This window comes from Schistocerca piceifrons, chromosome X (assembly GCF_021461385.2).
Source record: "Schistocerca piceifrons isolate TAMUIC-IGC-003096 chromosome X, iqSchPice1.1, whole genome shotgun sequence".
In the NCBI taxonomy this organism is placed as follows: Eukaryota; Metazoa; Arthropoda; class Insecta; order Orthoptera; family Acrididae; genus Schistocerca; species Schistocerca piceifrons.
Genome location: NC_060149.1, coordinates 691,774,352 through 691,790,222, shown reverse-complemented (window position 1 = coordinate 691,790,222; position 15,871 = coordinate 691,774,352).

The window sequence follows — 15,871 nt, the reverse complement described above, 5'->3', positions numbered from 1 at the left end:
GATTCCTGCCTCGGGCATGGATGTGTATGATGTCCTTAGGTTAGTTAGGTTTAATTAGTTCTAAGTTCTAGGGGATTGATGACCTCAGACGTTGAGTCCCATGGTGCTCAGAGCCATTTGAACCATTTTATTCAGGACAATAATTATCAACTGGATTTGAGTTCTTGGTTTACAGGTATCTGGGTTCCTTCTATCGAAGAGAAAAACGTGTTGTTTACAAATGATATTTAAAATTTTTTGCGTGGAATTCCAGAGGAAGAATATCCTCCCTCTGCAAATCTTAAACAAAACAGAAGAGATTATGTTGATTTCCTTAAAAATAATAAGATACCATTCACAGAAATACAACATGATGATCATCAAGCTTTACAATATGAATTTATTCAAAATGAAGTAAAACCTTTAAGACCAAACAACCTTGTTCAAAACAAATGGATTGTTTAATAGTTGAAAATTTTAAGGAGTCTGTAAGGACATTCTACACAAAACAACGCAAACAAGTAAGAAAATACTATGTAACTCTCGAAAGAATATTTCTTGATTATTTAAAATAGACAGATGAATATGAAACTACTCAAGCTCACCAACTTGCCATTGAATTTGAACAACAATATGTTTGTTCTTTTAAAGATGTTTGGTGATGAATGTGGATATGATTCTAATGTTATTAGAATACAAAGAAGAAATTTACAAAGACAGCTATATAAAATTATAGATAGACATCCAAACTGTGAAGAACTGTTAAGGTTTGAGTACAACCCTAAATCTATAAGTCTGTATCAACAAATAAATGAAAATTTGAGGATTGGTTGTCATTTCAACTATTTCAATATTTTGAACAACTATATGCATAAAGAATTGATTGAGAATATAATGACACTTAGCACAGACAGAGTCTGATGATCATTAAGAGATAAATGGTAAATGAAAAAAACTTTATAGGTTTAGATAATTATATTATTTTAACTCTATATATATGAAGATACTTCTGCTATTGCTGTTTGTGAAAATAGTAGTAGCAGTGCCAGCTGAAGCAGGCTTAGGCCTGTGTCCTGATGAAAAGAACAAAGCAGCTAAATATTTAACTGATTTTGGTTACTTGAATATTCAATTAACAACTGAAATAACCCAAGTGAGTGAGGAATTATTAACAGAATCGTTAATGTTATTTCAACTAACACACAATCTTGAGATTACTGGTGAATTAAGTGAAGAAACTACACGTTTTATGAACAGTCCTAGATGTGGTGTAAAAGATTCATTCGATAGATATAGAACTAGTATGTATAAATGGAATAAAATGAATATAAAATAGAATTATAAAGGAGCTAATAAAAAAGTATTGGAATTAGCAGATGCAGTTTATGGCAGAAATATAGCAATATTCAGTTTATTCATGGTATCAATAATCCTGATATTTTAATTACAGGTAAAAAATGAATACATTTAAATGAACTTGCAGGTCAACGATGTCCAAAGGAGATAGATGGAAAAGGAAATGTGTTCGCTCATGCTTTTTTATTTCCAAATAGGAATAATGATCCAGTAGAAATACATATGGATAAAGATGAAATTAGTACTAGGAAATTGTTAAAAATACACAAAAATATCAAACAAATGAATTTGAAGTTCTAGTTCATGAAATCAGTCATGCATTAGGTTTATAGCACACAGATGTTTTTGGATCAATCATGTATTCTTATTACAATGGATCACTTACAGATTTATCTCAATATGACATTGATGCTATGCAAAGTTTATATGGTAAAACATCAACAAAACCAACAATACCAAAAGTAACACTATGAACTATTCCTTGTAAACCAAGGGAAACAGTTAAATCATTATGTGAAATTGGTAAGCACGATCGTCCTGAAGGGCTGAATGTGAGGCATGATCACTTATTATTTGTGAATGGGGATTTATACATTTCTTATCGAAAGTGGGTATGGATAAATGAAAAAGGACAACTTATCACTAACTGGTTAACATTCTTACCACAAGAGTCGCAAAAAATAGATCGAATATATCAAAGTGGTTAAATTGTAATATTTGTTAATAATATGTTTTATATAGCAAATTTACACATACTACAATTAATTTCATGATATCCACTGTCAATAAATACTATGGGATGACGTAAAAAAATTTTATTGAATAGTGCAGTGAACAGTTATTCAGGCAGAACATTTTTATTCTATAACGAATTTTTCTGTGTAGAATTACATCAATGCAATTTCACACAGAAATCATTGGGAACTGTAACTAGAGAATTTCCAGTATTGCCCCCATAAATGAATTCTGCATTTTATACACAAATGGTTTGTTGTATTTCTTCAAGGATGGTATATTCTATGAACACAGTAAATTTACAAAAAAAATAGTTATAGCTTGTACAACTGATGTATCTTTATTTGGTATTGTTTGTCATAAAACATCTGAATTAGTTCCTAAAGTAATAACTATTTTGAAAGATGCATTGGAAAAATTAGAAAAATTAACTTTTTCACAAATCTAATAAATTTTTTTCTATATAAATGGAGTAGGATCAACAACAGTTTTCTGTAAAATAAAATTTTGCAAATACATTAATACTAAGAAGTCAATTCATAATTTTACTTTACAGAAATGAACAAAAGATGGTTACAAAACGATGTGTAGAATATGTATAAATAAATATCATGTAAAAAATTACAGTGAAAGTCGAATTCCTTGCATATGTGGAAAAAATGTAGCTAAATATTATTACAAAGAACATTTATGGGAGATTCGGAAAGAAGAACATTCGAAAAATATTATTATCGATGAATAACAAAGAAGCTGTCACTGATCAAGCATCCACATCTACAAAGAAATGCAAAGGTTGTCAAGAGATTAAATATTTAAGTTGTTTTTATATACATCCTTCACATAAAGATAAACATAAAAATAAAAGTAAGAAATGTACTTTAGAATACATGAAGAATCAAAGAGCTAAAGCAGTGGAAGCTAAAGAAGAGTCAGTTGACAACTGAAGCATCTTGAACTTAATGATTAATTATCTATTAAATAAGAATCCTTTCCATCGATTCGTGAATCCTTAGCATTGAAAAAAATTAATTTTTACAAATCTAGTGAATTTTATTTAATTTAAATCGAAGGGCCAAATGGAAAACTTCACAGTTGCTCAATTTCGTAACTGTTGCAGGAGACATAGTTTGAGTAGCCACAGCAAACTGAACAAGGCTGATATAATCAGATTTGTTGTAGCACATCGTCAGGTGACGCAAGGTATAAGTCGTCCTGCAGGATGCAATCTTTCGAACATATTGCCATATTCTGAAACTGGAGGCGATGACGAGATTTTCTAAACTAAGATGGATAAACCATTGAATTATATATTTCCATTTTCTACTGATGCGTTTTGCAAAACTAAAGAAGATGAACCATTGAAAAGAATATTTCCATTTTCTACTGATGTGTTTGCGAATCAGAAGACTAGAACGAATACAGAAGTATTATTTCCCCTTTACACTGATTTATTTGAGAAACCAAGAGAAAGAGGAACAGTTAGAGATTATACAGTTGACACAACATTTAAAAACAGATTGCAAAATATAGATTTTGAGAATAATATATACTCAGTTGAACCTGATCATTTCTTGTCTGCAGTGAAGACGAAAATTCTGAAAATTGTGAAAGACAACCTGAGAGTACATCATGGTCTGAAGATAAATTTCAATTTATTTTGTGAGTACAAATTGCAGACAGATGATAATGTTCAGGAATTTGGACAACAAAAATGGTTCTAATGGCTCTGAGCACTATCCATGCCCGAGGTAGGATTCAAACCTGCGATAGTAGTGGTCACGCAGTTCCAGACTGAAGCGCCTAGAACTGCTCAGCTTTGGACAACTAACACAAAACTATACCTTTATGACCCAGAGGGATTTTAGTGACAAATTCGAGCGTGGGAAGCGAGATATTTTAGCGAAAATATCTGATTTTCAAGCACAAGGATCAGGATGGGCATTAAATAGAATTACTGGTTTACGGCTAGCAATTAACTGATGTTTTCCATTGAGGTGTACACCCTACATTGAACCACCTGCAGCTATAAAAAACAAAAAAGCTAGCATCAACGTAAAAAATGAAGATCAAAAGTGTTTTTGTGCTCTATAAAATCTGCATTGTATCCTGTAGACACACATTGAGACAGAGTATCGAAGTATAGAAATATTGGTCTTGAACTTGATCAGAAACTTGAAAATATTGAGTTTCATGTAGTGGTTGATCGTATTCCAAAAATAGTAGAATTAATGTATCTATAAACATGTGTTCATGATGAAGAATATCAAGTGTCTCCATCAAAAATTACGAAAAATAAGAGAGAGAAAAATGTAAATCTCCTTTATTTCAAGAATGGAGGTAATTCACACTATCATTACATAAGAAATTTATCTTGACTTGTTTCCAGTCCCCACGTGGGATTACATTTTGTAACCTTTAAATGGACACTTCCAATCCACAGTTAAGGCAGTGTAGCGAATGTGCGATTGACAAAACTATTGAAGAATTTCATAAAGATAAATATCGAACAAGACTTCAAAAAATTAGAGTTACATGTGAATGTGGTAGAACTGTAAACAAGAATAATCTCAAAAAACATTTACAAACAACTGCTCATAAGAATCTTATCGCTGCTCAAGAAGAAAGAATTAGGAAATTCTTGGGTAAAGAATAGATTTCTTATATTCACCAATTTATTTTCTTAAGTGCACCAATCGTTTTCTTACATGCACCATTTATTTTCTTACATGCACCAATCGTTTTCTAACATGCACCTTTGTAAAAAATATATTCTTTAGAATGAAAATGGGGTGAGTTAGACTTGAATCTTTTGATAGTAGTAGGCATAGGCTGCATAATTTGGCTCAGCTATTGGCATAACTTGGCTCATATCTGGCTATTTATTTTCTTGCAGTTTATTTTCTTATAGGTGGTCTAGTGGTCCAGAACCCGCCTTTTCCCTCTACTATCATATCTTTATAGTTCAGACTGTTATCAGTTAGGAGGTCAGCTTCGATGTGAGGAATGGACAAGGCATTCAATCTCTCGTCGGACAACGTAGAATGAAGGTACAATTTCAGTCAGTTAAGAGCTGAACATTCTGCTGAACAATTTGTAAGTGCCATATATAGAAATATTCTAAGAACAATGTCAACATTGGGAAACACGGACTCTAACCTCTCTTTTCGTAAAAATATTCTCATTTCTAGTGGTATATCACTAATCTCAGAAGATTTCAAAAGTTTCGCGGAATGTACACATTCACTAGCGACGGAAGGCTCTAAATCTGTGTCATATGACACTTGGAATTTTGCTGCACATTCAGCAGTATCGTCAGGTGAACTGTTTTTAAGATTACTGAAAACTGTGAAAGAGTCCAGCATTATTCTATAGCTTTCCTTCCTCCTCATTAATTCGGTGTACAAGTTGTCAAGTACTGGGAGAAATGTTTTTCCCTTCCAGTCAGAAAAATTCTTCAGAGTCTGTTTCTTTGTCACCATGAAGTTAGCGTTTTCGTGATCTTTTATAGGTGCATTCATAGTCTATATCAGTCACAATCTCCATGGATTTATCTTCGTAATAGTCGAACACGCCACAAACAGATGCAATAAATCCCACAAGTCTATCTATCTATATCTGGATCCTGCTCCAGGTACCGCCAGGTCTGGGTGCTGAAGAGTCCTCTCCATTTGGCTCGGTCCTCCCACCACTTTTCTTCTTCCATTTGCTGCCATGTCACATCTCTCCTTGCAACAGATATTCTCATTCCCCTTTTTCACCGTGTTCTTGGGCGCCCTCTAGGCCTTTTTCAATCCATCCTTAGTTTTTCCATAATTTGGGGAACCTCTGCCCGCAAATTCTCTTACCATACCTATATCATCTTAATGTCCTTTTTTCAATTTCTTCTCTCATACTTTCTTGTTTAAGATCCTTTCTAATATCTCCATTCCTTACTCTGTCCATTCTTGTTCTTCCCTTAACTGCTTTGAGAAATTTCATTTCCCCTGCTTGCAGTCTGCTCCAGTCCCTTTCTGTCATTGTCCATGGTTCTTCTCCATAGATGACATTACAGAAGTAATAGCTCTTATACATAAGAAGTTTTGCTTTTTCTGAAACTTCCTTACTCCAGATGAGTTGTTTTGTTTGGTAGAAATTGCCTCCCTTCCGTAATCTCCTATTAATTTCGTTGGTTATTCGTCCATCACTTGATATTTCACTCCCTAAATAAGTGAAACTGTCTACCACTTTGAGGGGTTCTCATTCAAAATAATATTCCCCCATTTGTCTCTTCCAAATACCATTACTTCACTCTTACCTTTATTTATTTTTAATCCATACCTTTTCATTATTTCCTTCCACGCATCAAGTTGTAACTTTACATCTACCTCTATCACCCCATATTACCATATCATCTGCAAAAATCATCTTTTTGTCTTTTTCTTTTATTATATCTTTAGCTGCCCTATTCATTCCATCCATCACAACACTAAAAAGTGCAGGGGATGGAATACTTCCTTGTTTAAGTCCTTGTGTTATTTCGAAGTATTCAGAGTTCCCCAATGGTGTTCTAATTCTACAGTTGTGTCCTCTGTACATTGTCTTTGTTACATTAATGTATCCACCTTCTATACCTATCTTCTTAATTTCTTCCCAGAGTCTTTTCCTGTAGTTTTTACAAAGTCTTTTATTGCCTTTTTTGAAGATAGGAACAATGTCTCCTCTTCTCAAATCGTCAGGTATTGTACTATTTCTCTATACACTTGATAGTACTCAAAACAGCCACTGCATTCCCACTGGACCTGCTGCTCTTATCATGTCCACTGATACTTCATCTGATCCTGGGGCTTCCCCCCCCCCCCCCCCAATTCATCTTCTTCACAGCTATTTCCATTTCTTCCTGTGTAATTTTGTTCTAATTCTGCTTCCCAACTATTCCCAGGCTCTCCATTATTTGTTGTTTCCGCGTGTACCTGCTCCTCAGCATTTAACAGTTTCTTAAAATGTTCTCGCCAGAGATCTTTAATATTCCCTGGCTCTTCAATCACAGTACCATCCCTTGTTTTCATCTTTACTGGTACTTCAGAGGCCTTCCTTTTATTTTTCATCATTTTATAGAACATTTTATTATTGCTCTTCACATCTTCTTCAAGTTTTTTGTAAACTCTCCCCATGCCTTTTTCTTTGCTGTTTCCACTATTTCTTTGCAGTTCTTCTTTTCCTCTATATATATCTTTTATGGTCCTCATCATTATGGTCCTCATCATCCTTTTATTTTTCATCATTTTATAGAGCATTTTATTATTGCTCTTCACATCTTCTTCAAGTTTTTTTTGTAAACTCTCCCCACGCCTTTTTCTTTGCTGTTTCCACTATTTCTTTGCACTTCTTCTTTTCCTCTATATATATCTTTTATGGTCCTCATCATTTTTAGTTTTCCACCACTTTCTCCACATTCCATTTTTTCTTCTAACTGCCTCGATTGTGATATCATTCCACCAACTAGTCTGTCCTCCTTTTTCTTTTGCAGATGTTCTGCCACATACTTTTTGTGCTACTTTGACTAAAGTGTCTTTGAATAAACTCCAATCTTTTTCTACATCGTAGAAAACTTCTTTTGGAAATTTTTGTGTGATTAATTCTCTATACTTCTCAGCACTTTCACTCTCCTTCAGTTTCCAATCCCGTATCCTCATCACTTTCTTCTGTTTTCTATTTTTCAAACACTGATTCATTTTCCATTTTCCCATCAGTAATCTATGGTCTCCATCTGCACTCACACTTGGAATTATCTTCACATTTGTTACCTTCTTTCCCCATTCTCTACCTACTAGAATATAATCAATTACACTCTTGGTTCTTGCATCCCAAATGTATCTGGTGATAACATGACTTTCTTTCTTCATAAGCCAGCTGTTGGCTATTTTCATTCCATTCCTCTGTCACAAATCCTAGAGTCTTTCGCCTTCTTCATTTCTGCCTCTGTATCCAAAACATCCCAATACTTGCTCAAATCCCTTTATGGCTTTGCCTACCTGTGTATTAAAATCTCCCATCACTATATTAGCACTCTCTATATGGTTCTCTAACTCATTTTCAAAATCCGTCTTCTCTTCTTCACTATATCCCACTTGAGGTGCTTAAATCTGGATAACTTTTAGGGTTTCTTTTTGGAATCTTAGGTTTAAGATTATGATCCTGTCTGATATGTATCTCACACTTTCAGTACAGTTATGTACATTCTTATTCTTCCAAACTTGTTATTCCCACTCCAGTACAGTTTTCCTCCTTCTCTCAAATTCTTCTCACCTTTTCCCTTCCACTTCGTTTTGCTTAATCCCAAAATATCTAACTCTCTCTCTGTTAGTGCATCTCTCATTTCTTCCATTTTTCCTTTGAGTGTTAATATATTAAGGGTGCTAATATTTAGGTTATTTTTTAGTCCAGGCTGTTTTATCTTCTTGTACTGATGACTATCATCAGGTATCCCATCATTCGCACCAGTACATGAAGAAACGGTGGGGTCAAATCCTGAGTGTTTTGTTCCGAGGCTCGTCTGTGTTTTGAAAGAAATATGTGAAGACTTTCCTACTGGCTTGCTAGGCCTAATGCAAGAAAGGGTTTTCTGTCTGGGTTTTCTCCCTTAGCCTTTGGAGTTTCTCCTCCTCCACAAGGCAATGGTTCCCTTCTCACTTAATCCCCAGAAAGGAGGGTTGCCTCATCTGTCGGCTTCACTCTTTCTTCTTTGCCATCACTGTCATTAAGGTCTTCACCCGTAACCCTGGGCATGGGTTCCGTGTTATACCTCATGGGATTTGGTCCCTGCCAGAACTCAGCCATCCCATCAGTCTGGCCTACTGAAGTGTAAGATGCCTACACCCACAATGTGGATGCATTGGACAGAAATTACCCCAGTGGAAGAATAGGGAAAGGAACCCTACCTCCCTGGAGCCAGGTTAATGATTGTTTATGGTGCCAAAATCAAAGGCAAATCAAACAGGTGATTCATATAATTCATACTCTATCTTATTATCAATATTTACACTTTGCAGTTTCAGATTTACACTATTAAATCACTAGAGTATGCCCTTCCAATCTGTCATCATGAATACTGTTTCTAGTCTGCTGAGTTGATTCAATAAAGCTGAAGCCTCATTTTGCACAAGTGGTTTTTCAAACATATTACTGGCAATATGTGTGAGGGCACTGATAACGCCCTCCCAGTTTTCATACAGGCTTACACATGCTTCCTCTCTTGCTGACGAATGTGTTTTTGATAAACTTTTTACCGTTTTGCTTCCTGGTTTCATGAAAGAAAGAAGTTTATCCCAGCACTGTGTAGAAGCAGAGAAAAAATTATAAAGGTTTTGCACTACATTGAAAAATGAACATGCTTCCTGACAACACCTTGCAGCACTAATGCCAACTAAACTCGAAGAATGTGCTGCACAAGGCACATAATGCGCTTTCGGATTTCGTTCCTTAATGTGTGCCTGCAAACCAGTGTATGTTCCTGACATATTGCTTGCATTCTCATATGACTGGCATCTACAGTCAGTAATATCAATGGAATTTGTAGACAGGACCTTTTGTATGGCCTCAGCTAAGTTTTCAGACTTGTGTCCTGGGTTTGGTAAAAACAGAAGGAAATGTTCAACAGGTTCACCATTTTCATTCACATATCTTAATACGAAATATAATTGATCAACATGTGTAATTTCTGCAGTAGAATCTACTATTATAGAGAAATATTTGGCCTGTTTTATTTCACTTATGATAATTCTTTGTATTCGTTAGAAAGAAACTGTATTATTTCATTACAGGTTGTTGAAGAAAGATAACTTCTATGTCCCTGCCCTGGATTTCCATGTCGTTCAATGTGCTCTGCAAAAAAGGGATCAAATTCAGCTATAAGTGCTAGAGACATCATAAATTGACCATTATGAACTGAAGGGAATCTCTTAACGTGTCGAAGTATGGGCAGTCCACGGCTTGTTAGCTTCTTCACTACTGCAAAAACCCTTTTCAGCACACTGTGCCAGTACATTTTTCCTGTCTCAACATATGACTCGAAATGGTTATTTGTTGTTCCAAGTGACTTTTTTCTTGTTAAAAGTGATAACTCAGAATTTTTGTGTCCAACTGAATTCTCATGATGAGATAAAATATTAGAAATATTTTTCCAATCTGCAATATCATTAGTAGCAATCATGGCCTTACCTACAAACAACTTACATGGTGCACAAAAAACAGCACTGTTGCTAAAGGGTATACTAGAAAATCATGCAAAGTTGATTCACCATTTAAACGTTTACAATAAAATACATTTTTGTTCAAATATCTGGTTTTATTGCCTACTGATCTTGAATTACAGAAATCACCATTACAATTTTGATTAATGCCACATTGTAAGAGAATGTCGATTGTTGATTCATCGACACACCATTCTGCAGGATCATCACTAATGGGGTTATTTCTTTTTGTAATGTCTGACTCGACACTTAGTTTCTCGTGAAACTCGAACCCAGGAACAATTTGCTTTTCTTCATTTTTAACTTTCGTTTCATCTGTATTTACTTCTATTACAATAGCTGCAGTGCCAGAAATATCATCCTTACTTCTTGAACTCAAAGTTGAACCAGCAACATTTTTTGCGAAAAATTTTTCTACTCTGCCAAGCGTTTTTAGAACATTGGCTTCTCATTCTCGTCTTTCCTTCGATAATTTCCGAAATGCCGCCCCACTTTATTTTGGCCGTTTCCTTTTTTCACTGTTATTCAAGTTAAGGCACTTACAAAATTGTCAACCAGCAGTCAAAACAAAAGAAAAATATTTGTAAAAGGAAAAAAAGAAAGACTGTATCTAGTTCCAGTCGTACAAAACCACGCATGAGCACAAAGCTTTTTCTTTAAACACAGCACACGAGCACAAAGATTTTCCCTTTAAACACGGAGCGATGAACTGACCAATTCGGATTACTCTACATAACTGTGCTATGAAATATCGACAATGCAGAATAGTTTAATTTCATGGTTGTCTGTTTCTCTGTTATCAGTGAACAGTAGAAGCAAACCTACCGGCTGGAATTCGCCTTGTAAAGAAAATTGGACAGTCCTTTCTTTGGCTTCTGTTTCCCATGTCGCCGGAATTTTAGCTGGGACGCAAATATATTCTGAATATTCTTGACACTGACTTTCTAATTTAAAAACCAAATAATTTTTGCAATTTCTGGCAGTGAGGTGTGCTGGATCAACTTTAATCCCACTTATTCTTATAAAATTTTAGCGGTTTCTGTGGCAGAGAAGACAGACTACAAAGTTTAAGTAATTTTGTTTGCAGTTGATGTGTGTTGTCATTTGTGTGAACACTGCTGTTATGTCTACACGCAAATGCACCTTTTGTTCCAACATAAAATAAAAATAACCTCCCCTCGAAAAAAAAGCTTAGTTAAGAAGTTTAATATAAATTTTGCATTGCCACGTACTATTCGATTGCATGGAGTGGGAACTTTGATATCGTGTGGGCTACAGAACAACAAATGAGACAAACGAAAGTTGGTTTCTACTTCTTTTTTCGCCAAAAATAGTAACTAAGTAAATAAATAAATAAAATTTTTAAACTGTTATGAAGTGTATTTCACACATTATTAGATATTCTGCTCATGTTCTTTATGTATAAACATGTGTTTAAAAATGTAAAACATTCCCAGTACCAAAATATTTGGTAAACAGGTGTCATTAAATGAAAGTTCAGATATTGAAGACCACAGAGCTTTCAAACCAATTACAGTAATGAAGTGTCGACTTCATACTTCTCCATAATTTCTGCAAGAAACTTAATTAGAGTCAGGTTTTACATACTGAGGCCCACACACGTTACAGTATTTAAGAAACTGCTGATTAGTTAACCACAGCTTTTCCGGGGTCCTGAAATTTTCATGCGGAAAATATGGCAGGGTTAAGTAGAAGCCGACAGCATTCTCAGAATAATAACATTTCAAACATTGTATTGTAGATTGCCATCCTGACACTTTACATCAAAATATTTTGAAGAATCATGAAGGTGATACCAGTCAGAAACGCAATGTTAAATTTCCATTCAGTCACCAAGTAAACTATGTATATTTCCAAGCTTTTATTGTCCACTTTCGGTCTTAAGGCTTATTTAAACTAGCAAGTTGTTTAACAATATTAAAAATTTTTGTCGTTTGTAAGTGTAGTTATCTTCAAACGTAAAACGTTAAAATGAGTACAGAGCAAAAAATGCCGGGCCCTTAAGGAGACCACACCCTGCCTATCTAACACATGTTAATTTAGGCAAGTATTTGACCCATTTCTGAAAAAAGCTATTTGATGCAGGACCTTAATATTTTTACTGTATGTTACATGAAGCTAATAGAGTCAAATAGCTAATAGTCAAATGTACTAAAATCTACTTTATCCATTCTATAATTTTTAAGAAATACTTTTTTAAATTAATTAACAAAAAATATTAAGTTTTTTCTGCAGAAATTAGTTTTTTGTTAATTTCCTAATGGGGGAATATTAATGCATGTAGTAACAGAGGTGGCTTTTTATGTTATGCAGAGTCTCTGAAAATTTCATTTATTTATCTTTGATAGTTTCTGATATAATGGAGTATATGTACTGAAAATTTTAGTTTGTGGGAAACTGACTTTAAAGAAAAAACTGTTGGCATTTGTTACTTACAGTTAATTAAAACTGTCGTGCTGCATATGATGGCCCTTCTTTGGCCTCTAGCAGGTCTTTCAGCTTCTTTTTTCCCTTCCTGGATGTATAGATATTAGATGCAGACCTGTCTGCATTGGCTATCCTCATTTTATCCCAATGTTGCAGCCCAACGATCATATTTTCACCATGATTAATTCCCATAATTCCCAGCTTTTTCAGTACCCAACACTTTCCAATATAACCACAATTGAGTGTAATAACAGCATCATGAACTCCTAGTTTCACTGTATGCATGCCTACAAATAAAGTTTTAGGAAGGTGGTTCCAAATTATGCTCTTGAAACATTCATTTGAGTTCTGCGTCTGCTCATGCAGACATTTCCTTAGAAGGTCAGGATGAGCCATGTCTCTAAAAATAGGTTTAATTGCTGTAATAACAGCAGCAGGAAGAGAATGCTGGTGAGAATAAGATTCTACAGTTGCCTGAGCCCTATTGTATTTGCACCACGAATTTTCTCCTGAAGGACACACTCCATGACCTGGCTTATTATCAGTAGAGGTGGTTCCAAATTATGCTGTTGAAACATTCATTTGAGTTCTGCGTCTGCTCATGCTGACATTTCCTTAGAAGGTCAGGAGGAGCCAAGTCTCTAAAAATAGGTTTAATTGCTGTAATAACAGCAGCAGGAAGAGAATGCTGGTGAGAATAAGATTCTACAGTTGCCTGAGCCCTATTGCATTTGCACCACGAATTTTCTCCTGAAGGACACACTCCATGACCTGGCTTATTATCAGTAGAGGACTTATGGAAGAATGTGGCCCAAACATCTCTCTTCATTGCCTCCAGATTTTCTTTATTTCTCCTAATTTCCTACCCATAGTTTTCTATTTCAGTTTTAGTTAACTGACCCTGTCCGGTCAACAATTTTCCATCTTCTAATTTTTTTCCTCTCATATCAACAGTTAGTTTTCTCAGCTTTGTTCCCAAATGTTTTTGAACATGGCTTACACATTCTATTTTGCTAGTAATGGCGTCTCCATGTGGCTTAGAGTTCACCACATTGTTGTATGCCTTACTCTCACCATCGCCCAAATATTTGGTGTACCGTATGCCTCTTGTTTCTACAGAGCGATGAAATATTTGTTGTGCTCCATGAACTTCATATACCACCACTTGTTCCTCTAAAATTAGCCACATAGTTGTGTTCTTTATGTTCATTGACTTTACAACATTTGCAATATTTAGACATTATCTCCACATCTAACACTTTACCAGTGTCTACAGTGGTAGTTACTACTCCATTTGGTGAAGTAAGTCCTCTTTTCTGCAAACTTCCATCAAGTGCAACTGCAATATCCAAACATCTATCATTTTCTTCCACTGCTTCTCTAGCAGCCAGTTTCATGCTTTCCTCACTGACCGCACATATAGCTTTCTCTAATATAGCAGTCAGTTTTTCAAATTTATTTGGTGGTTGATGTAAGTTCATCGCTGACAAAATGTTCTCCCTGCAGCCATGCCCTTGCCAATGGATTGTAAGGCATAAACTAATCTAGTATTGATTTCATAAGCGGCACTTGCATCTGGTTTTGAAGAACTCATAAATGAAATCACTGCTGAGCATTTAGTGCAAATTAAATCTAAAGCAATTGCTAGGCCTTTTCTCCCACTGGCACACTCACAAATTTTCACACTCTGTCACTCACCACACTGTCTACATTGTACAAATTTAGAAATTCCGTCTGATAATATTCTCAAATTTATAATAATGTTACTGCACACCTTGTCACTTACAGTAAATTCGTTGTAACTCTCTTGATATGGTGAGAGCTTTCTTAATGATGCACTTCTTGAAGAATTACAATTACAAACATCGTTGCCAGGCGACATAACCTCTTGTACAGAAAGCTTTCTAAAATTGTTTCCTCTGAATTGCCGTTTCCTGAAAATGCCTTTACGTTTCGTCATCTTCAATAAACACACCAAACACACGTCAACAAGCACTGCAAACATAAGTATAACAACTACTCACAATCACACTTGAATAAAACTAACCGCATGTTTGAAAGCGTGTTGTTTACAAACAGCAGAAGCAAAAGAATACCGACTGTTGCATTGCAAGGATAGCCAACACACTCAGGAGTTAAAAAAAATCCCTAACGTGAAATGTAGGGAATATAAAGATATAAAATATATGCAGAAAAGTGGGTGACAGAAAAGTGGGCATGGCACAATAACACACGTGGTAGGAAAATGTTCTTTAAATGCTCTAAAACAATCCTTTTCAGAGTACTTAAATAAAACCTTAATCTATCGAAATATGACGAAAACCGAAAATCGATTTTTTCGACCTGAACCACAGTGTGGTCTCCTTAAAGTGCCCCATAGGCCTGTGCCTACTGGGCCTATATGTAAATCCGCCACTGCCTAGCGCCACCCGTCCATAGTCTCCACTAATGTCCTCCATGCTTGCTACTTTGAGATTCCCAGAGGAGGTCGAACGTATTTGTGCATCCGCATGCCGATCGAGGCAAATCAACTATATTAATGTGTGATGTCTCTTCTTTTAGCACATTCAGACACCATACATTCTTAGCTGGTACGTTTCGGAGGCCAGTTTCCATCGATTGTCATATTGATCTTTGAGTCGACTACGATGCTTATTTGTCTTCTGCTCATCTTTGGCGGGACGGATTTAATGGCAGTGCGTGCGCTCTGCTGAGGAGGTGTGTCAGGATGGGCGGTGAGCGAGAGTCACGTGGGACTGTGTACATAGGCAGGACGGCAAGAGGACGAATCGGACAATGAAGGAGCGTGGCCAGCTGCTACGACGTGTTGGGTCGTGAGTGCAGATCCACTGCCCACGGTGGAGGTCGGAAAGACAAGATCCTTCGAGTCTGTTATAAGCTACGCCGGCAGATTGAATTGGAGTCTCCGAGTTGCCTCACTGAGGAAGAGTGGCTACGCCCAACCAACTGACATGAAGTGTGATTAAAGATGTAGCTAGAAGTGGAACGAGTTGTGAGTAAGTCTGGCTCTGTCATTTCAAGACACACTGAGATACATCCTCTATTCTACCATGTAGTTCATATGGTAGTTTGGCATGTAAATGTGCGCCGAGATAATTCTTGTC